This window comes from Balaenoptera physalus (genome assembly GCF_965194825.1).
Source record: "Balaenoptera physalus genome assembly, chromosome: 12".
NCBI lineage: Eukaryota > Metazoa > Chordata > Mammalia > Artiodactyla > Balaenopteridae > Balaenoptera > Balaenoptera physalus.
In genome coordinates, this window is record NC_138897.1 from 42,713,309 (window position 1) to 42,737,142 (window position 23,834).

Below are 23,834 nucleotides of genomic sequence, written 5' to 3' on the forward strand. Positions count from 1 at the left end.
AGATGGTGTGGAGAATAGGGAACACTCTTGCACTGTTGGTGGGAATGTAAATTTATACAGCCACTATGGAGAACAGTATGGAAGTTCCTTAAAAAACTAAAAATAGAATGACCATACGACCCAGCAATCCCACTACTGGGCATATACCCTGAGAAAACCATGATTCAAAAAGAGTCATGTACCAAAATGTTCATTGCAGCTCTATTTGCAATAGCCAGGACATGGAAACAACCTAAGTGTCCATCATCGGATCAATGGATAAAGAAGATGTGGCACATATATACAATGGAATATTACTCAGCCATAAAAAGAAACGAAATTGAGTTATTTGCAGTGAGGTGGATGAACCTAGAGACTGTCATACAGAGTGAAGTAAGTCAGAAAGAGAAAAATAAATACCGTATGCTAACACATGCATATGGAATCTAAGGAAAAAAAAAGGTCATGAAGAACCTAGTGGCAAGAAGAGAGTAAAGACACAGACCTACTAGAGAATGGACTTGAGGATATGGGGAGGTGGAAGGGTAAGCTGTGACAAAGTGAGAGAGTGGCATGGACATATATACACTACCAAATGTAAAATAGATAGCTAGTGGGAAGCAACCGCATAGCACAGGGTGATCAGCTCTGTGCTTTGTGACCACCTAGAGGGGTGGGATAGGGAGGGTGGGAGGGAGGGAGATGCAAGGGGGAAGAGATATGGGAACATATGTGTATGTATAACTGATTCACTTTGTTATAAAGCAGAAACTAACACACCATTGTAAAGCAATTATACTCCAATAAAGATGTTAAAGAAAAAAAATGTTCGTGACGTAGACTTTCAATTTTAGTTTAGAAATGCAGAGAACTGAAAAAAGCAGTACTCCTATGATTAAAAAAAGAAATTACTGCACCAATCTTCCCCAGAAAGAGAGAAACAGAAAAAATTTATTCCAAGGTATGATGACCAGAACTTCCCTAATTTGATGAAAAACATTAATTTACATATCAAAGAAGCTCTATGAATTTTGAGTAAACACAGTGATATTCATACCTAGACACATTGTAAAGAAACTGTTGATAGACAAAGATGAAGAGAAAATATTGCAACTAGCCATAGTAAAATGGCACATTATGTACAAGGAAAAACAATAATACACCTACTTCTCATCAAAATCAATGGTCAGTGCAAAGGCATAGAAAAAGTATTGAAAGAAAAGAAAAATAAAGTGTCAATCAATAATTCTATACCCATAAAAACTATACTTCAAGAATGAAGGCAAAATAATGACATTTCCAAAAAAAAAAAAAAAAAAAAGGACTTAGAGAATTTGTTATTAGAAGCCAAATACTAAACAAAATTCTGCAGGCTAAAAGGAAGTCATTCAGTAATACTAGATAATTTGAATCCGTGAAGAAATATAGAACACTAGTAATAGTAACTATTCAGGCAATTATAAAGGCAGCATAGACATGTTTTTTTTTTTAATTTTTTTCTCTTAAATGATTTAAAACATTTTCTATAAGACAATATTTTAAATATATTATTGTAGGATTTATTTAATGATTTAATAAACACACACACACTAACTTGTATTAATTTCAAAGCCAATATTATAAGGTGACAAACCCTATGACCCACTTATGTAATATTCTCCAAAAGACAAGCAATACTATTGGAGAAGAGATCAGACATTGCCAGAGGTTAGGGAAAGCGAGAGGGTGACTATAAAGTGATAATTTGAGGGAGAATTGTGATGGGATTGAACTGTTTAGCATCCTAATTATTATTACACGAATCTATACATGTATAAACATTGACAGAAATAAACATCCTGCAAAGTAAATTTTACATAATGATAATTTAGAATATAAAATTTAAATTGATAAAAATGCCATATGATGGAGGTTGGGTCAAGATGGCAGAGTAGAAGGACGTGTGCTCACTCCTTCTTGCAAGAGCACCAGAATCACAATTAACTGCTGAACAATCATCAAGAGGAAAACACTGGAACTCACCAGAAAAGGTACCCTACATCCAAAGACAAAGGAGAAGCCACAGTGAGACAGTAGGAGGTGCACAATCATGATAAAATTAAATGCCATCACCATTGGGTGGACAACTCACAAACTAGAGAACAATTATACCACAGAAGTCCATCCACTGGAGTGAAGGTTCTGAGCCCCATATCAGGCTTCCCAACCTGGGGGTCCAGCAATGGGAGGAGGAATGCCCGAGAATCGGACTTTGAAGACCAGGGGGATTTGATTGCAGGACTTCAACAGAACTGGGGAAAATAGAGACTCCACTCTTGGAGGGCATGCACAAAGTCTTATGTGCACCAGAACCCAAGGGACAGGAGCAGTGACCCCATAGGAGACTGAACCAGACTCACCTGCTAGTGCTGGAGGATCTCCTGTAGAGGCAGGGGGCAGCTGTGGCTCACTGCAGGGACAAAGACACTGGCAGCAGAAAGCAGAAGTTCTGAGAAGTACTCATTAGCCCTACCAAAGAGTCTGTAGGCTCCAGTGATGGGCCATTTCAGGCCAAACAACCAACAGGGAAGGAACACATCCCCACCAATCAGCAGACAAAAGGATTAAAGTTTTACTGAGCTCTGCCCACCAAGCAACACCCAGCTCTCCCCACCACCAATTCCTCTCATTAGGAAGCTTGCACAAGCCACTTACACCAGTAGGAAGACAGCAGCAGTAAGAAAACTACAATCCTGCAGCCTGTGGAATGAAAACCACAGTCACAGAAAGATAGACAAATGAAAAGGCAGAGGATTAGAGCCTAGATGAAGGAACAAGATAAAACCCCAGAAAAACAACTAAATGAAGTGGACATAGGTAAATATCCAGATAAAAAATTCAGAAAAATAATAGTGAAGATGATTCAGGACCTTGGAAGAAGAATGGAGGCAAGGATCAAGAAGATGCAAGAAATGTTTAACAAAAACCTAGAAGAATTAAAGAATAAACAAACAGAGATGAACAATACAATAACTGAAATGAAAAATACACCAGAAGGAATCAATAGCAGAATAACTGAGGCAGAAGAATGGATAAGTGACCTGGAAGACAGAATGGTGGAAATCACTGCTGCAGAAGAGAATAAAGAAAAAAGAATGTAAAGAAATGAAAACAGCCTACGAGACCTCTGTGACAACATTAAACACACCAACATTCACACTATAGGGGTCCTAGAAGGAAAAAAGAGAGAGAAAGGACCTGAGAAAATATTTGAAGAGATTACAGTCAAAAACCTCCCTAACATGAGAAAGGAAATATCTACCCACGTCCAGGAAGTGCAGAGAGTCCCAGGCAGGGACAAAGAAAAATTATTAAAAGAAACAAGGGAAAAAAGACAAATAACATACAAGGAATCTCCCATAAGTTTAACAGCTGATCTCTCAGCAGAAACTCTGCAAGCCAGAAGGGAGTGGCATGATATATTTAAAGTGATGAAAGGGAAGAACCTACAATCAAGAATACTCTACCCAGCAAGCTCTCATTCAGATTTGACAGAGAAATCAAAAGCTTTACAGACAAGCAAAACCTAAGAGAATTCAGCATCACCAGACCAGCTTTGCAACAAATGCTAAAGGAACTCCTCTATGTGGGAAAGAGGCTAGCAACTTAAAACAACCTTATACATATATTGCTGCTATATCAAAACCTCATGCGATCAGCAAACCCAAAACCTACAATAGATACAGACAAAAAAAGAAAAAGTAACCCAAACACAACACTAAAAATGGTCATCAAACCACAAGAGAAGAGAATAAAAGAGGAAGGAAAGAAAAAAACCCCTACAAAAACAAACCCAAAACAATTAAGAAAATGGCAATAGGGAACACGCATATCAATAATTACCTTAAATGTAAATGTATTAAATGTGTCAAGCAAAAGACATAGACTGGCTGAATGGATATGAAAACAAGATCTGTATATATGCTGTCTACAAGGGACCCACCTCAGACCTAGGGACACATACAGAATGAAAGTGAGGGGATGGAAGAAGGTATTCCATGCAAATGGAAATCAAAAGAAATCTGCAGTAGAGATACTCATATCATACAAAATATACTTAAAAATAAAGACTGTTATAAGAGACAAAGAAGGACACTACATAACAATCACGGTTTCAATCCAAGAGGAAGATATAACAATTTTAAACATATATGCACCCAACAAAGTAGCACCTCAGTATATAAGGCAAATACTAACAACCACAAAGGGAGTAATCAACAGTAACTCAATAAGAGTTGGGGGGCTTTAACACCTCACTTACACCAATGGACAGATCATCCAGACAGAAAATACATAAGAAACACAGAACTTAAATGACACATTAGACCAGCTGGACTTAATTTATATTTATTGAGCACCCTCTCCAAAAGCACAAGAATACACATTCTTCTCAAGTGCCCACAGAACCTTCTCCAAGATTGAGCACATCCTGGGTCACAACATGAGCCTCAGTCAATTTAAGAAAATTGAAATAAAATCGAGTAAGTTTGCCAACCACAAGACTATGAGATTAGAAATAAACTACAAGAAAAAAACTATAAAAAACACAAACACGTGGAGGCTAAACTATATACTACTAAAAACAAATGGATCACTGAAAAAATCAAAGAGGAAATCAAAAAATACCTAGAGACAAATGAAAATGAAAACACAACAATCCAAAACCTATAGGATACAGCAAAAGCAGTTCTAAGAGGGAACTTTATAGCAATACAATCCTACCTCAAGAAACAAGAAAAATCTCAAACATACAACCAAACCTTACACCTAAATCAACTAGAGAAAGAAAAACAAAACTGAAAGTTAGTAGAAGGAAAGAAATCAGAAAGATCAGAGCAGAAATAAATGAAATAGAGACAAAGAAGACATTAGCAAAGATCAATGAAACTAAAAGCTGGTTCTTTGAAAAGATAAACAAAATTGATAACCCTTTAGGCAGACTCATCAAGAAAAAAAGGGAGAGGACTCAAATCAATAAAATTAGAAATGAGAAAGGAGAAGTCACAACTGACACCACAGAAATACAAAGGATAAAAAGGGACAACTATATGCAATTGTATGCTAATAAAATGGACAACCTGGAAGAAATGGACAAATTCCTAGAAAGGTATAACCTTCCAAGACTGAACCAGGAAGAATTAGAAAATATGAACAGACCAATTACAAGCACTGAAATTGAAACTGTGATTAAAAACCTCCCAACAAACAGAAATCCAGGACTTGATGGCATCACAGGTGAATTCTATCAAACATTTAGAGAAGAATTAAGACCTATCCTTCTCAACCTCTTCCAAAAAATTGCAGAGGAAAGAAAACTCCCAAACTCATTCTATGAGGCCACAATCACCCTGATACCAAAACCAGACAAAGATACCGCTAAAAAAGAAAATTACAGGCCAAAATCACTGAGGAGCATAGACCCAAAAATCCTCAACAAAATACTAGCAATTTGAATCCAACAATACATTAAAGGATCATACGTCATGATCAAGTGGGATTTATCCCAGGGATGCAAGGATTTTTCAATATCTGCAAATCAATCAGCATGATACACCACACCAATAAATTGAAGTATAAAAACCATATGATCATCTCAATAGATGCACAAAAAGGTTTTGACAAAATGCAACACCCATTTATGATAAAAACTCTCCAGAAAGTGGACATAGAGGGAACCTACTTCAACATAATAAAGGCCATATGTGACAGACCTACAGCCTGCATCATACTCAATGATGAAAAGCTGAAATCACTTCCTCTTAGATCAGAAACAAGACAAGGATGTACACTCTCACCACTTTTATTCAACATAGTTTTGGAAGTCCAACTAGGTCAATCAGAGAAGAAAAAGAAATAAAAGTAATCCAAATTGGAAAATAAATTATACTGTCACTGTTTGCAGATGACATGATACTATACATAGAAGATCCTAAAGACACTACCAGAAAATTATTAGAGCTAATCAATGAATTTGGTATATTTGCAGGCTACAAAATTAATACACAGAAATCTGTTGCATTTCTATACATTAACAATGAAAGATCAGAAACAGAAATTCAAGAAATAATCCCACTTACCACTGCATCAAAAAGAATAAAACACTGAGGAATAAACCTACCTAAGGAGACAAAAGACCTGTACTCTAAAAACTCTAAGACAGTAATGAAAGAAATCGAAGAAGGCACAAACAGATGGAAAGATATGCCATGTTCTTGTATTGGAGGAATAAATATTGTCAAAATGACTATACTACCCAAGGCAATCTACAGATTCAATGCAATTCCTTTCAAATTACCAATGTCATTTTTCACAGAAATAGATAAAAAAAAAACCTTAAAATTTGTATGGAGACACAAAAGACCCCAAATAGCCAAAACAATGTTGAGAAAGAAAAATGGAGCTGGAGGAATCAGGCTCCCTGACTTCAGACTATAATACAAAGCTGTAGTCATCAAAACAGTATGGTACTTGCACAAAAATAGAACTATAGATCAATGCAACAGGATAGAAAGCCCAGAAGTACACCCACACACCTATGGTCAATTAATTTACAACAGAGGAGGCAAGATATACAATGGTGGAAAGACAGTCTCTTAACAAATGGTGCTGGGAAAACTGGACAACTACATGTAAAAAAGTGAAATTAGATCATTCTTTAACACCATACACAAAAGTAAGTTCAAAATGGATTAAAGACCTAAATTTGAGACTGGACACTATAAAACTCCTAGAGGAAAACATAGTCAGAACTTGCTGACATAAATTGCAACAATATCTTTTCTGATACATCTCCCATAATAATGGAAATAAAAACAAAAATAAGCAAATGGGACCTAATTAAACTTGAAAGCTTTTGCACAGCAAAGGAAACGATAAAGAAAATGAAAAGATAACCCACAGATTGGGAGAGAATATTTGCAAATGATGTGACCGACAAGGGATTAGTCTCCAAAATCTACAAACAGCTCATGCAGCTTAATATCACCAGAACAAATAACCTAATCAAAAAAATGGGCAGAAGACCTAAATAGACATTTTTCCAAGGAAGACATACGGATGACCAAGAGGCACATGAAAAGATGTTCAACATTGCTAATGATTAGAGAAATGCACATAAAAACTACAATGAGATATCACTTCACACCAGTCAAAATGGTTATCATTAAAAAGTCCACAAACAATAAATGCTGCAGAGGGTATGGAGAGAAGTGACCCTCCTACAGTGTTAGTGGGAATTTAAATTTGTACAGCCACTATGGAGGACAGTGTGAAGCTTCCTTAAAAAACTAAAAATAGAGCTACCATATGACCCTGCAATCCCACTCCAGGGCATATATCTGGAGAAGAACATGGTCTGAAAGGATCCATGCACCCCAATGTTCATTGCAGCACTGTTCGTAGCCAAGACATGGAAGCAACCTAAATGTCCATTGACAGAGGAATGGATAAAGAAGTTGTGGTACATATATACAGTGGAATATTACTCAGCCATAAAAAAAGAATAAATAGTGCCATTTGCAATAACATGGATGGACTGAGAGATGGACTCATATTGAGTGAAGTCAGAGAAGAGAAATATCGTATGATATCACTTATATGCGGAACCTGAAAGAAATGATACAAATGAACGTATTTACAAAACAGAAATGGACTCACAGACTTAGAGAATGAACGTATGGTTACCAGAGGGGAAGGGTGGAGGGAAGGGATAGTTAGGGAGTTTGGGCTGACAGGTACACACTGCTATATTTAAAAAAGATAACCAACAAGGTTCCTACTGTATAGCACAGGGAACTCTGCTCAATGTTATGTGGCAGCCTGGATAGGAGGGTAGTCTGGGGGAGAATGGATACATGTATATGTATGGCTGAGTCACTTTGTTGTGCACCTTAAACTATCACAACATTTTTAGTCAGCTATATTCCAATATAAAATAAAAAGTAAAAAATTAATTAATTAATTTAAAAATATCATGTGATAAGCATTATGACAGAGGTGAACATAAGGTGGATGGGTGCACATCTGAGGGCCATCATCTCACACAACTGGAGGAAAAGGTAGCAGAGTTTAGTTCTAAGGGGTAGACCAAAATTAGCCAATTGGCTGACCAGGGGTGTGAAGGGAAAGGAAGGTTGCTCTCAAAGAAATTCATACATGTATGAAGGCATAAAGGAAAAATCTTAGGACATTCATGAAATTGTAAGTAGTCCTATATAGAAAGACATTAGAATGAATAGGAGAGCAACAAGTGACAGTAAACAGAGGTCAGCTCATGGAGAACATAAAAAAGTCATTTTATCCTGAAAGCAATGGAGAAGGACTGATAGTTTTGAAAGCCAAGGAGGAACACAGAGAGATGAATATTTCAAAATGACCAAGTTGGTAAGAAATAAGATCAATGAGGCATGGAGTGGATGAGGAAGATGGTCTAGACTGTAACGTAGCATGAGAACGTCTTTGTGGTGTTGGGAGTGTTCTGTATCTTGAGTAGAGCATACATATATCAAAATGCAAACCATATGTTTAAAAATAGGTGCATTTTATTGTTTATAAATTGTCCTTCAATAAAGTTGATTACTATAGGACGATTCAAAAGAACAAACCACTCCTACACATCACAACATGAATAGGTCACATAAACATAATATTGAGTTAAAAAAATGAATCTATTTATAGTGTGTTCAAAAACAGATAAGCTAACCCATTGTTACAAACCTTAAAAAAAAAGATTACTTTTTGAGAAGTAATGCCTGGGAGGGTCCTAAGGGGATCTGTGTGTGTGTCAGTGATATTTTATACCTTGAACTGCATGGAAATAATGTCCATATGTACATTGTAAAAAGTCATTGGGATGTACTTATAATTTATACATTTTATATAAATCTGCTGAACATAAATTTAGAAAAATAAATGGAAAGGAAAAAACAACAAGGAGAGAAGGAGAATTCAAAATGAAACAATCAGACTGTGAAGAAGGAATCTAACCACATTACAGATATAGGATATATGCCCACTAAAGAGGATGGGGAAGGAAGGAACTAACCTAAATAACTTTGTAAAACAGTATTTTTACCAAACACTGTTAGCCTAAAAATAACAACAACAATATAACAATAACCAACAAAAACTGTACACAAACAATTTACAATGATTGGTAAATTTATTTTTTTCACAGGAGTCCAGGTAAGTGATTCTGACTACTTTACATGTATACAAGGTTTGGAAAAGCAAATTTATTGGAGATAATGAGATTCAGGCTTCTTTTTGTAAAAGAAAGAAGTTAAAAACAGGTAAAACAGGAAAAGATGGAATGAACCCTGAGGTGGTGTGTCAGCGTGAAAGATAACAGAATGAATGTATATTTACTTTGATTTATAGATTAGATAGATAGATAGATACAGGATAGAGAGATAAAATATATATAGATATAAATGTGTACATGGTTAGGAAAAACACACACATTTCCTAGCAAGTTTGCTTAGAGGGCTTAAAATCAGTGAAAATTCACTAGCAATGAGCATACCTCTTGGTCTTTAAATATTATTTTCCAAAAAGGATCTGATCTAGGGTTCCTTAAAGAAATATTTGAATCCTGAACTAGGGTATGGAAATACCAGAAGGCCCTGAAGAATCTTGTGGGACTAGAAATTAGAGAAGTGCTATAAAGAAAAACAAAAGAGAGGTGCATGTTAAAAGGACAAAGGAACCAACATGAAAGAGCACCTAATGGCCAAAGGTGAAACAATTTAAGCAACTATATAAAGATAGTATGAAATTTTGACTAAAAATATTTACCCATGAGTCCATCCCAATGTAAATAAGCAATTGAAGAAATAAACAAACAAACAAATAAATAATGAAGTAATGATAACTTTTCCTTACAGAAAAATTCCAGCTAATATATGAGAAATTGATGTGGGAAATGTGAAAAAATTAATGATTAGAACACCCAGTAATACTTGTTGCAGGTAAAGTCCACAATGAATGCTAAAATTAGTGGGTAAAACTTTAAAGAGAACAGATTATCCTTATATCTTCAAAATATCTCCCCCAAAATATTTTCAATTTTTGTGGTGATTTTAACATATATTGTTGGCCCTTGAACAATACAGTTTGAACTGCATGGGTCCACTTATACACAGAATTTTTTTTCAATAAATGTAGTAAATACCTATATTTTCTTACAGATCTTTAAATTAACTAAGTGTAGAGAAAAGTTTGTGTATGATTATGTGGAATCAAAAGAACTAGGGCTTGAGTCTTGATTCTATCCAGAATTTTTCAGCTTCCTGTCCTTGAGTAAGTCTGTTATCAATTATTTTGTTTTCAGGCGGAGTTAGCAGTACACAGATTTTCGACTATGCAGAGGGGATGGAACCCTTAACCCCCTATTGTTCAAGACTTGACTATGTTTAAAATTTCTTTCAGAGTTCTCCCTTCAGGAATTGAAGCTTAATTATCCTCCTCTTGAGTGTGAACTGGACTTAGGGACACCTAGAAACAAAGCATGGAAAGAGGAAAAATAATAACTTCACAGTGGAGAAACATGAAAAACACCCCCTTCAGCAAGTGACCAAGTTTAATCTCATAATTTATGACACAAAATAAGATGAGTTGAGAAAAGTACTTCATTTCTGTGCTATCCTTTCCAAATATCCTTAAACTCAGTCTAACCATGAGAAAACACCAGACAAAAAATGCTCTACCAGATAACTGATCAAAAGTGTGAAGGTCATGATAAACAGATAAAGATTGAGAAACCATCATCCATGAGAAGAGAATGAGACATGATGAGTAAAAGTAATGTCAGATCCTAGATTATATTCTTATAGAAAGAAAGGACATTAGGAGAAAACTGGTGAATAGTGTTGTATTAATGCTAATTTCTTGGTTGTGGTCATTGAACTGTTATTTTAGAAGTTGCCAACGTTAGAGGGAACTGAGTGAAGGATACGTGGTGTCTCTCTGTGCTATCTTTGAAACTCTTCTGTAAGTTTAAAATTATTTCAAAATTTTAAAAAAACAAAAAGAAAAACAAAACAAAAATATTAAGTTGGCAACATAATTCTGGAAGACAGAAATAAAATAGAGTTATAAATTTGGGAGTTGCATTTGAAGAGATAGAAGTTGAAGCTTGGAGAAGAAGAAAAATTAGATCACCTGGGGACAGTATGCATATTTTAGAGAACCATGAAACATTGGTCTTCTGGAACAATCAAGTCTGTTCCAGATTTTAGCAAATAGAAATTTCAAAAAACTCTACCTGTGTGTTTGAGAACATTAATGGTCATGGTGCAGCTTCAAATATTGCAGACACATTATCCAAACTTGATCTCAATTTCTGATCCAAAAAGTAACAGACTCTCATACTTCATTCAATTATATTTAATATAAAGTATTTATTTTTATATTTTAAGAGACTCTTGCCAAGGATGTGATGAATAAAGTACTTAACAGAGAGCCTAGTGCCAAATAGTCACTGAATAAAAAGGTGAAATAAGGTAAAATATTAAAAATGAATTTTAATACTCATTTTTAAAGACAGAAGTCGAGAAAAAGTGAAAGATGTTATAGTTTGATTCCCTTGAAAACTGCTCTTAATTAATTTTGATGATAAAAATTGGGGTGGGGGGAGGTTAATTTGAAGAATTCCAAGGGAACAAGGATCAGCAATCAAGGGTCCTCAAAATACTGGCCTATTGAAGTACCTCCTGTCTCTTAAACCATTTCTATTTGATTCTTGTAGCTTTTGTCCTTAGAGATAAAAATCTTACCAGTGTGGTTAGGTGGACAAAGGTATGAGGCCCTGAATATGAGACAATATCTCTTGGGGGATTTTGCTATTTTTTACCCATTGCCTCATCACCCCACTTATCTCATCTCTGAAATTATTACTTTGAGCAAGTTCAAGTTAAATGTTGGAGTGTCTCCAAATCACCAATGCTTCAAGCCTCAAATAACATATTTGCCCTTCTTTAATTATAGATTTTTAAATTAAAGGTTTATAATAGCAATAGGCCCTTTGTGAAGCTGTCTTAAAAGTGGCAGATACAGTATATGTAATGACAAGATTTACTGCCTAAGTAAACAGTCAAGAAAAACTATAATGAACTGCTGCAATCCAGCTAAGATGTAACAGGGACATGAATCAGTGCCTTGTTCTCCCTTGAAGGCAGCATTGGTTTTGTGCTCCAGGAAGGAAGGGGTTGAGAATTACCATTATCGTTTTAAATGGAATAACAATGGCAACTGGAATTAGAATTTGACATTGAAAATTATTCTGAATTTTTAATGAAAACTGCTGTTAAGTGTTTATTTCAAGTTTCTCTATTAGCTGGAAATACATTCATCTGTATACTAAAGTCACTCAGAAGATGGGTACAAGAAAAAAAAAAAAAAAACTTTCCTACTTTCAACGTCATTTTCTAATAATTCAACTGTGAGACATTCAGACACTCAAAACCGAGTGTCAATTGACTGGAAAGAGCTTCCTCTTGGTCAGGGAAAATAATTCATACATCAATGTTATCTTAAGTGATTCCTTTGAGTGATGATATGTAACCACCTGGGAACAAAGAAGTGAACCCTATCGGACTATGCTGCACATTTATAACTGTTGGGAGAGCTGAGCCATGATTGCATATTGTGTGCCCTGCATAAAATAAGTCCCCGAACTTTTCTGAAAGTGGCCTAATGCAGCAATGTAAAGTTCCAGGTATTTTTAAAATCCTAAGGAATCAGAACTATAGGAAATATTACCTCAATTATAACCCATTTTCTCTTAGATTTCTAATTTTCTACCAGATACAATTGTGAAAGCCAAGCAGCATACAACTCCCCTGTATTCCCTTTTCTGGGTTCTCTACCACAATATCTCCTGTGACAACAGGACTGAGCAGAGACTTACTGACACCCAGCGTGGTTGGGTTGAAGCTATGGCAGTAAACACTCTGATACTATTAAGTTCCAAACTTTCATATTCCATTCAGAGGCAAGTATGTTATAGTGGAGTTCCTTAGTGTAATCAGAAGAAAAATTCTCTCTCCTTTTGCCACCATGCAAATCGTCAACTTGACTTTAGCATCCACTAGCTTAATCACTGTTCTAAGGTCAACTTTGCACTCTTCATTGAACCTCTCTTCCTCTGGTTTCTACAGATTCCCATGAAGGAGGCACAATCAAGGGTGGAGCTGACCTAATGAAAATTAAAATTAAAAGAATTTCAATTACACATACAATATTTTTGCCCCTTGTTTATGTGTGGTGAAGAATTTTTCCATAAAATAAATGAACCCTTATTGCATGATAAAAAGTACAGTGTCTGTTGGCAGAATGGTAATTGAATGCTGGCTCCTCCCCTTACTAGTCGTGTAACCTTGAGCAATAGCCTCTCAACTCTCTCATCTTTAATCTGGGAATAAAGAAGATATCTATCTCAGAGAGCTGTGTGAGAGGATTAAGTGTATAAAGGTAGAAAGTTCTCATGGAATGCCTGAAAACACACAGAAGCATTCAAAAATTAGATTTTCAAAAATATAATTTAAAAAATATATTTACTTTATGTATTTGCATTATTTTGTTTGAAAATGACAGTAAGTGTAATCAAAACTGACTCAGGAAAAGGAAGGATATTTACTAGGTCATATAACTGAATAGCACAGGGCAAAAATGGATTGAGTCACAGCTTAACATAGGGTTTTAAACTATCTCATAAAAATCTGCTTTTGTCTTTCATGTCTTAGTTTTGAAACCTCTGTGAAGACTGTATTCTCAGATAAGTGTTTAATATAGACATAAGATGCTGCTAGTAGTTTTCAGGACTACACCCTTCCCAATTGCTATTCCAGCATTTCCAGTTAAAGTGTTATTATATGCCAATTCTTGAACAAATTTTTGAAGCCAAATAAATGCAACACTGATTGGTTTATACCTAATTTATATCATCTTCCTGATGTAGAGTCAAGATCTTTTTGGAGCCATATGAACTGATTTGGACACATGGGAAGAAACACATGATCCTAGACAGAAATTGCAGAACTATTATCCAGAAGATGATGAATGACTGCAAGCCTTCAGAAACAGTGTCCATTACAACCTAGAAATAAGATCATGATCTCATTATATGCATGGAATTCATTGGAACAAGACAATGGAAATTTAGAACACTACAGAAATGATGATGAAAACAATAGGATAATAGATGATGATGATTACTCTACTTTGCTTTTATATTCAAAAGTGTTTTTCAATTTTGAAAGAATTCCACATATGCATTCTCATTTTTTTTTTCTGTGTAGCATCCTGTGAGATACACGTGGCTTCCTCTTTACCTTTATACTCAGAAGGAAACTGAGGCTTAGTTTCATTAAGCAATTTTTCCCAAGGCTATAAAAATAGCTTGAAGCAGCATTAAGATTGGAACAAATACCTACTACTATCTTTTAATCTTGTATCACTTTCATTATATCACTTTATTGTATTAGAGAGATCTAACTGGTGGTTTATATCCTGGGAAATGTCAGAAGGAACGGGTATCCACGTTAGGTATTGAGACTTTTACAAGATATATGAAGTGGGTAGCAATTGGTAAACACTGCGTGTTTGATGCTTTAGAAGTCTACTATACAATACTGTTATAAAAATCATGCCACTCTCTCTAGAGTGGGCAAAAATCTTAGTTAATGGAAAAAATGATTAGCGGTAGAGGGCTGCTCAGCAGCTCTAATGTTCTCAATTTTGTTCACAAAATAACTTGTAAACCATTCATAATATTCTACCAGTACCTCCTTCTCTTGATTTATAATCTCTTTTTTATGGGTTCAGAATGGAATCAATGGTCTGGAAGAGCACAGGAGGTAATGTTTCCCAGAAGAGATGATATTAGAAAAAAATGTGCTGCCCTTGCAGCTTTTGATGCACTTTCTCATTGGTCTACAGGTTGTTTTTTTTCTCAACTGTGATCTGGAAATATACAACCAGAGGATCTCAATAAATGCTCCTGTGTGTGACTGGCTAATTTTACTAACATCAGTTCTCTCTGAAATGATGTTGCATTTACTTGGTAACAGAAAGGTGTGGCATGAATGAGGAAGTTGTGGGCACAACTCTGTGACTGAGAGAAAGGAGCTGCCACTCCTGAAGACAGGGAATCCAGGCTTCACATTTCTCTGTGAATAACAGTCTCAATAGGACTAAATGTTAATGCATCTATCTTTCCTTAAAGGTACTGCTTTCATGAAGAAAATAGCCTCAATGTTTGTGTTTTGTTTTGTTTTGTTTTTTGTCTGGGGCTGTTATTGTCACTGTTTTGCTAATGAAAAAATAATTTTCTCTGTCATTCATAGCTTCTTTTCCAGTCTTCCTTTGAACTAGTAAAATGCATTTTCAGAAAACTTTGTTGGAATTAAAAGTGCCCCTGTAACCCTTGACAAAGTAAAATTAACCTTAACCTCATGAACATTTAATAAACTATCATCCAGTTATCCCAAAAAGCCATACATTCATTTATTCAGCCACAATTATCAAGCTTTGAGAAATATAATTTCCTGGAATTTGAAAGATTACGTTCCTATTGCTCTTACCATAAACTAGAAGCTCAGATTTTACTTGGAATTACTGCTGCCCTTACTCGAGACAGTTATTTGTCATTAAAAAAAAAAAAAAAAAAAAAAAAAAAAAAGTAGTGCATCACCATTTTAATCAAGAGAATCTAATTGTTTGCCAAAATCCATCATATATTTGTCATTCCTGCTATGGTATCAAGTAATGTAAAATAGTCATAAATGTTGTTGTAAAGAAGTGATTTATATAAGCTTTTGCCTTAGGGTAATTTAAATAATTTATGGTAAAAGAGCTAATTTTCTCTTTCTTATGTCTGGTGATTATAAAAAAAGGCTAAAAAGATGAATTAGTTGTCAGGTCAGGGAGTAAGCTCCTATATTGTGCCATGATTGTGTTCTAAAGATTAAGAATTTTTATCATTTAGTGAATTCTAAATGCAAAGATAAAACTCAACGCTTATGATGAGATTTGAGATACTGATATATAAGATGATCAGCCTTTGGGTTGTGGTGTTGAAGCATGCTTAATTAAGCAAAGGTGAAAAAAGACTTCCTAAGAACTTGCCTTTAGATGACAATGCCCCAAATGTCACAGAAGCCTATGATGACCAAGAGAAGAGCTTACTCTATATTGATCGAAACTAATCCCTGCCATGCTCCAGGAATACAGTCAGAGACATATATTGTATTATTGCAGGGAGAAGAACAAATTCACACTTGACTAAGCAAAGGTGCAACAAGATCTATAAATAAATGTGAATTGGGTCTCTGTTCTTCCAGCATACAAGAATGGCTTTCTGGCAGCTCTTATTGTTTATGGAAGCCAGCTTTTTGTGCTACCTATTAGTATAGGAAAGCAGATTTTCATTAACTGCATGAAGATGCGAACAAATATCTCTTTCTGTGCCTGTGCACCTTTGCTCCTCTCTGTAGCATCTGAAGTTGTGGACATTAAATCTGGCTGCCTTCTGGTCCAGAAGTTCTAATATACCTGAGACCACATACAAAATAATTGTGAATGTGTGATGGTACATTTTTTTCTGTTCAAAGGATCCATAAATTTCACTCCATCCTTCCAAAAGTTTAAAAAAAGACTGATCTAATCCAGTGTTCTTGTATCACAAAGGAAGAGGGGAAACACAGGACTCAAGTGATACAGTAAGTATCTACTGTTGATAATAGGCAGAGGTGAAACTACAGCCCGTCTTCAGTCACTCATACAGCCACTACTTCTACAAGAGGACTGGCCTATTTTTTGGTACTGTGCCACAGGTAACCCAGAAAAACATTTAAAAGAAGGGAAGGAAGGGAAAGAGGAAGAAAGTGAAAGAAGGACAGAGAAAGAGCTAGAGAGAAATACTGGAAGCATGATTCTTCTGAATGTTCAAAAGCCTGTATCCTCTATTATTAGCAGAATTATATATCATTTGCAGATTCTGTTTAGGATTATTATTTAAAATAAAACTCTCCTCTTTTTTTTTCACAGAGGCAATTATTAAGATTTTTTTTTTTTCCTCCAAGGGAAGAACCATCTCTTTATTTTGAAATAATAGGTGGCCTCCTAGTGGCAGGAACCTGCTTACAGGTGCCGGCGGGAAGGGGGAGGGTATGGGGAAGGGACAGTGTCCAACCCCACTGTACCTGTAAAGCTCAGATGCTTAGGATGTGCAAGACTTGGCTTTTTTTAAGGTAGTTCTAGTCCATCTCCAAAATTAAATTATATACTACAATTCAAACTCTATTAAATATAAAAGCTATTGGTAAAATATATCAGTGAATACATACTGGTCAACTAGAGAGAAATATAAGATGATTTTTTTAATACATCAGTGGTTGATTGGACAAGGGATCCTACACATCCAAAACAAAAGGTCCTGGAGCAACACCACCCCGTGTACGGTAGACAGAAGGCAGAATATTGGAGCAATCTGCACTACTAGGGGGAGAGGGAGGGTACCATTTATAGGGGGAATTGATATCAGGTTGGCTCATCAATTATCAGGGAAACTAGCAGCTGAGGCAGTGGGTAGGCAGTTACTAATTAAGCTCTATAATTTAGAGAATTGGATAGTCATGTGAGTGAAGGAGGAACTGGTCAAGCAGGGGATATATAGAGTTATCTTGAATGGCCTGACCATACACTCCACCCTTATATAACCTGCATGACCCTTACAATAATACAATGATCTCTTTTAACTTCACTTTTTAATCTTATCCTATTAAATTTCAGAACCCATCAATGTAAATGCAAGATAATTTGCACAGAATTAATAGATATCACATTGAATAAGAACTTATGTACAAATACAAGTTCCTGAAATTTGGCCTGCCTTCTCATCTCTTTTATTACAAAGACATAAGGTTTTATACTATTTGGGGGAAAAGGCAATAATTGTTATTTTGTCTATTTTATTTAGCATTCATAAGTATAAGTTTCACTGTGTTTACTTCATAAATTAAAATATGGCTACTTGGGAAGGTTTATAAGATCATCTCATTGGGTCTAAACACATGAAACATAACTTATCATCTGTTATAAACAATGTTAAAGGGCGGACATTCTGCAAAAGTTGTAAAATTATAACCAGAGGCATGGATATAGCAGAAAGTGATATAAGTGAGGTGATTACATTTATCAGCCACATAAGGAACTAGCAGTTGACTACTTCACGAATAGAGGCATGCAGCAAGCCCTATAATTTAGAGTCATGAATCATTTTTGATTGTTTTGTGTGTGCATGCATGTGCATCTTGTAAAAGTAACTGCTGCTAAATCCCAAGGTCAGTTTTCAGTCTTCTTTTTATTTGACTTTTCAATGTCATTTTACATAATTAGCTACTCCTTTATGTCTGAAATATTTTTTTAAGTCTCTTTGAAACCACACTCTTCTGGTTCTCCTAATTCATTGGCCATTTTGGCTTAGTCAACTTTGTTTGCACTACTTCCTTATTCTGACCTCTACATGTCCTTTACCTCCATGCATTTCCTAGATGAACTTATCCAGTCCCCTCTCATTTAACTATCAAAACATGCTTCTGACACACAAAATTCTATCACTGACCGTTAGCTCTCCCCTGAAACTCAAACTTTTATATCCAATTGCCTACTTACCATTTCTACTTGCCTATCTATTCAAGCATCTCAAACTTCATTTGTAAGTAAATAATAAGCAAACTAATAAAATATCTTCTCTCGATACCTTATATTCTCCAGGTTTTTCCATTTAAAGTCATCACTCAGGTCAAAACCCAAGTGCTATCCTTGATTCTTCTCTTTCCTCACACCACTTCCTTCATTGTTTTATCCATTAGCTAATTTGGTTGATATCAGCTTCAGAATATTCATTATTTTCATAATTCCTTCCATTTTCACCACTGTTACCTCTGAATAAATCACTGCCTTTCCTCAGAGATTACCATAGTAGACTTCTCTTTTTTTATTGTGTTTCCTCTTACCTATGTGATCCATTCTCTGTGCAATGGCCAGATTGTTCTATTTTTTTTTAAGATTATACCATTTTCATGGGTAAAATTCTTCTATGACTTCCAATAATGCTTAGAATAAATCCAAACTTCTTGCCTTGGCTTTATTGGCTGTATCACTCATGCCTATTCCTCCAATGTAATTTCCTAAGATTTTATCTCTTATTGACAATGTTCTAGTTCAAAGACCTTCCTTCCTACCTTTATACATGTGAGTCTCATTACCATTTGCATTCCTTGGGGCCTCTATCTGTAATTACCCTCTCTGGATCTCACCCCCTCATTAGATATTAACACAAATGGCACTCTCACTGATTGTAGAGGCAAACAATCCACTACCATCACATACCACTTGCTATTATATTCCACATTATTATTTTCTGACTACATTGCTCTCTAAATCCATAGAATTTACTATTGGTCAACTCCACAAACCCCAACCATAATTGTGCTCACCACAGGAGTAGTGACTTTTATTTTATTCAACATTGAATCATCATCACCTAAGTTAGTGCCTGATATATGACAGGTACTCAAAGTGTTATTATATATACTCACCTGTCATTTTCATCATTCAGTCACTCACTACATAAAGAATTTTCTTAGTAAATCAAGTATAACAAAACTTGACTTAAACTCTGAATTCAGCAAAAATGTAGCTATAATAATATCCTGACTTAAACTAGGCATCTGAATTTTAGGGGAAAAAATGGAAAATATCACCATACACTTATATAGTAATTTAATAACATATTAAGAAAATAAACTAAATCCATGTGTTTGGTTCCGCTCAAATTGAGTCAATACATCTATGTTTTCTCCTTCTCTGTCTGCCTGTGAAAATCTAAAAATTTATGTTCACAATGAAAACTCTGAGTACTTGTGAAATTTGTAGTGGGGGAATATTTTGTTTTTCTCTTTTGACTGGTCTGTCTGAGGTAAACAATTGTATTTGGGAATTTAGAAATGGTTTTGGATGGTCAGAAGTAAAACAAATGCAACCTTACCAGTATTTTTGTTTCCGTTTTTGTTTTACATAGTAAGCTTCCAAATTATTCACTATTCTCTAAATTATCTTAACAGTTGTATAAAGACCTATAAATATCGTATGAGGTCATGTTTTTATCTTCTAAACTGAAAAATGTCCAGGGAACCCAAAAGCAATAAGTGTGGTCCTGAAGATGTCTCTGTGGCAAGTTGGCAGCTCACACTGATATGGCATCCATATCAGGTTTAGACCAAGTCATGCTGAGCATCCCCATCTGACAGGTGGGTGGTCAGAGACTTGGAGAAATCATGGTTCAGCTAGCTATAGGATGGCTATGATGGATTAGAACCAGTTCTAGATCCAACTCTTGCAGCTATTTAAAATACCTTTATATTATATTTATGGGGAGAGAAGTGATTCAAATAAATAAAAATGATTCATTCCACTTACTTTGCCTACCTTACTCAAACGTGATTTTCAAAATAGTGTAAGAAATGTGTTTTTGTCTTCTAAACAAACACTTCCCAAAAAATTGATGTAAGAAGTTAAATTTACAGGGTCACTCAAGGTCTCATTCTGAGAGGACAGAAAAAAAGGGGGAGGGGGACTTTGTAAATCATGTAGGTTACAGAACTGAAAAGGAAATCTTTTGAAGAACAGGTCATTGGTTTTGATATTAGGGGATAAGGTATGAGATGCACTTTGAGGAACTATAACCTAACCAAGCAGCTCACAAAAAGTGGTTTTCATTAAAAAGTTGCCATTTATCTTATCATGGTGAGTTTATCTTACCATGAGCTGTCATTGAAAGGATAGGGAAGTACTGTGACTTACTGCAGCACAGCAGATATCAAAAAAAGATGGATGGCAACTTTCTAATGACAGACAGTGTTCTCCAAGGCTTATTCCTCTCGCCAGATTCAGGAGCAGCCGCCATCAATACCAACCTCTGGGGCTGAGCAGAAAGGAGACATTAACAGAGTAAATTCTATATTAGTATTAAAATCTTGAAATCTTAGGGAAATTTTGATTTCTTTGGAATCTGTCCTGTTCACACTGGGAAAAAAATCTCATGATAAGAGACAAATTTGTATTTTACTATTTTATTTTTTTATTTTTAAAATATCTTTATTGGAGTATAATATCTTTACAACGTTGTGTTAATTTCTGCTGCACAACAAAGTGAATCAGCTATATGTATACATATATCCCCATATCTCCTCCCTCTTGAGCCTCCCTCCCACCCTCCCTATCCCACCTCTCTAGGTCATCACAAAGCATTGAGCTGATATCCCTGTGCTATGCAGCAGCTTCCCACTAGATATCCATTTTTATTTTAATATTTTAATCTTGGCTTTTTAAGCAATGTATATTTCTTATAATTTTAAAATTTTTCTAAATAAAATTTAACAGTAAAGAACCTATGGTTTTGAGCCACACACTCTTGAAATCAATCTGCTTTCTGTGTCTCAATTCTCTCATCTATAATGTAGGAAAAAGAAGTGTTCCTAATTCATGGGGTTGTGTTAAGGATCTAAGAAGATAAGAAATAGAATAACTGTTGCTATTGCTATTGCTATTGCTATCAGTATTAATTGATGATGTCCTCTGTGTTTGATGTTGGATTCAGTGAATCAAATCTCAACTCTCTAAATAAGAAAAGTAGCTCTACAAACTGTCCCCCAAACAAGTTGAGATAATGTTTCAATATCCTATATTTAAGTAAATCTAATACCACACATCCATATATCCCAATTCTGTAACCAATGGCCAGAGTCCTGTATGCTTTTGTACCATCAAGTGCCAATTGACCATTCAGAGACAACTTTCCCTGCTTCCTACTGAGTTTTCTCAGTTGGGCTGGCTTATGGTAACCTTGCCTTTCTGGACCCTGAGAACACGTATTACCCATGTCACACATATTGGTCCTTCTTTATATATTTGCATTCTATCATTTTGTACTTGAATCTTTCTCTCCCAACTAGATATACACTCCTTGAGAGAAAGTATATGCTATATTTTTTTCCCATAGGCTTCTGAAGCAATCTTGTCCAGTGTGAGGCAAGAAATTAGAACTCACTGATGATATTACCTTAAAATAATATAAATTAATTTACATAGACTAAAGTTAGAATACCATCATTCTATTTGTCTTCCCTAAATCCTTAAAGTGAACAGTGTGATAGAGAGACAAAATACTAATCTCAAAAATTTTTTCAAATCTGCATTTTAGAACTGACTTCTAGGAAAAAATAAAAATGCCTTTTGGAGCTCAGTTTCACCATCTGTTGAATAACAAATTTGAACAGGTAACCTTAAGATCCACTCCAGATAGAACATTATTGATTGTTATTTTATTAAATGTTTGGAATGCACTCACTAATTGTAATGCACATTTCCCAAAACTGGCCCAGCATATGTTCTAATCACATACAATGGAATTGGTTCACAATTTTAAACAAAGGGAAAAAATGGCATATAATCACTATGTGTTTTACTTTCAAGCACAGAATGATATTGAAAATGTATAAAACCTGAGAGTCATTTCCTTTTAGACTGCTCTAATTCCCTTCAGTGCTTCACTTGGAGCATTTTTCTTTATTTCTCCATTTATCAGATGTTTAAAAACTCTGAAGAATGAAGTTAACTAATTGTCCATTAGATGCCATGGATCGTTCATCTATTTAATAATTTCTCCTTGATACAGTTCTTCTCATTAGATAGAGCTGTGAGCTTTGCTGTGCACTCACAGGTGGTATCCTGGCTTCTGCAGCAATGGGCACTTAAGCTCCAGGAAGGTCTGTTTAGACAGGGATGTTTTAATAGAGCAGTCCACATCCAACTTCTCACTCTTTTCTAAGTACCTGCTGGTGATGATCACTTTGCTTCCTGCTGCTCTAAGTGGTGTCATTAAAAGAAATGCAACTTTTAGCACAATTGAGAAAGGGTGGAAACTTCCTTCTTCATCTGAAGGTCAGCTCCACCAAACATTTAACCTTTCTACTTCCATCAGTTTAATTAATCATTATGAATAAATCAGATAATCCTTATCTTTAACGAGTCCTAAGAAATAATTGCATCTCTCTTGTTTTTCCTCTCAGCAATTGGTAGGGGGAAGGAGGGAAGAATAAACTAAAATTTAGAACATTAATTGTTATTCCTATATATATATATATTTTTTAGATATAGGTTAGAAGACCCAGAACATATTTAGGCATTTGATATAGTTAAATATCAAGGATAAGTTTCTTCAGCACCCCCTCAACGTTCTGCTCTATTGACATAGAATGGATCAGGTGATAAATTGTTAGTTTAGAATTATCATTACTAGAACAAGAAGAAGTAACAATTTTGCAAAATGTGGCAAAGATGTTGAAGTGAGGATGGATGATTGCCCATTTTCTATGTTTATTGAACAGATTACTGAAGAATAAGGAAAATAAATTCAATGGTGAATGAGTAGTTTAAGCTTTCTAAAAAAAATAGGTTTATAGACTAGTTTCCAGTTAATCCCACAGGTACTTATCAAGAAGTTACAGGAGTATATCACTTCCTGGGGTATGTCTCAAAGAAGCATCTGATATGACATCTGTCCTCTAGATTCTGAAATCTATTTGGGTAAAAGGAGACAAGTATACATAAAAAATAAAAATGTAGAATTAGACATGAAACAAATAGAGAAAACTATAAGCCAGCATAAAGTTAAGCTCTACATTTAATATAGTCAAGTACAAAAATAAAGCATAAAGCTTATGTTAGCAATATAGAGTCAAGATACTTAAGAA

General features: G+C 35.2%; 1 long non-coding RNA gene across 1 annotated transcript in view; it reads left to right on the forward strand.

Annotated features, from left to right (window-relative positions):
• Window positions 1-444: 444 nt before the first annotated feature.
• LOC309639253 overlaps window positions 445-23,834 on the forward strand; it is a 158,334-nt gene continuing 134,944 nt past the window's right edge. The window contains exon 1 of the long non-coding RNA XR_014251558.1: window positions 445-806. This is a non-coding gene — a long non-coding RNA (uncharacterized lncRNA). The remainder of the gene's footprint in view (window positions 807-23,834) is intronic.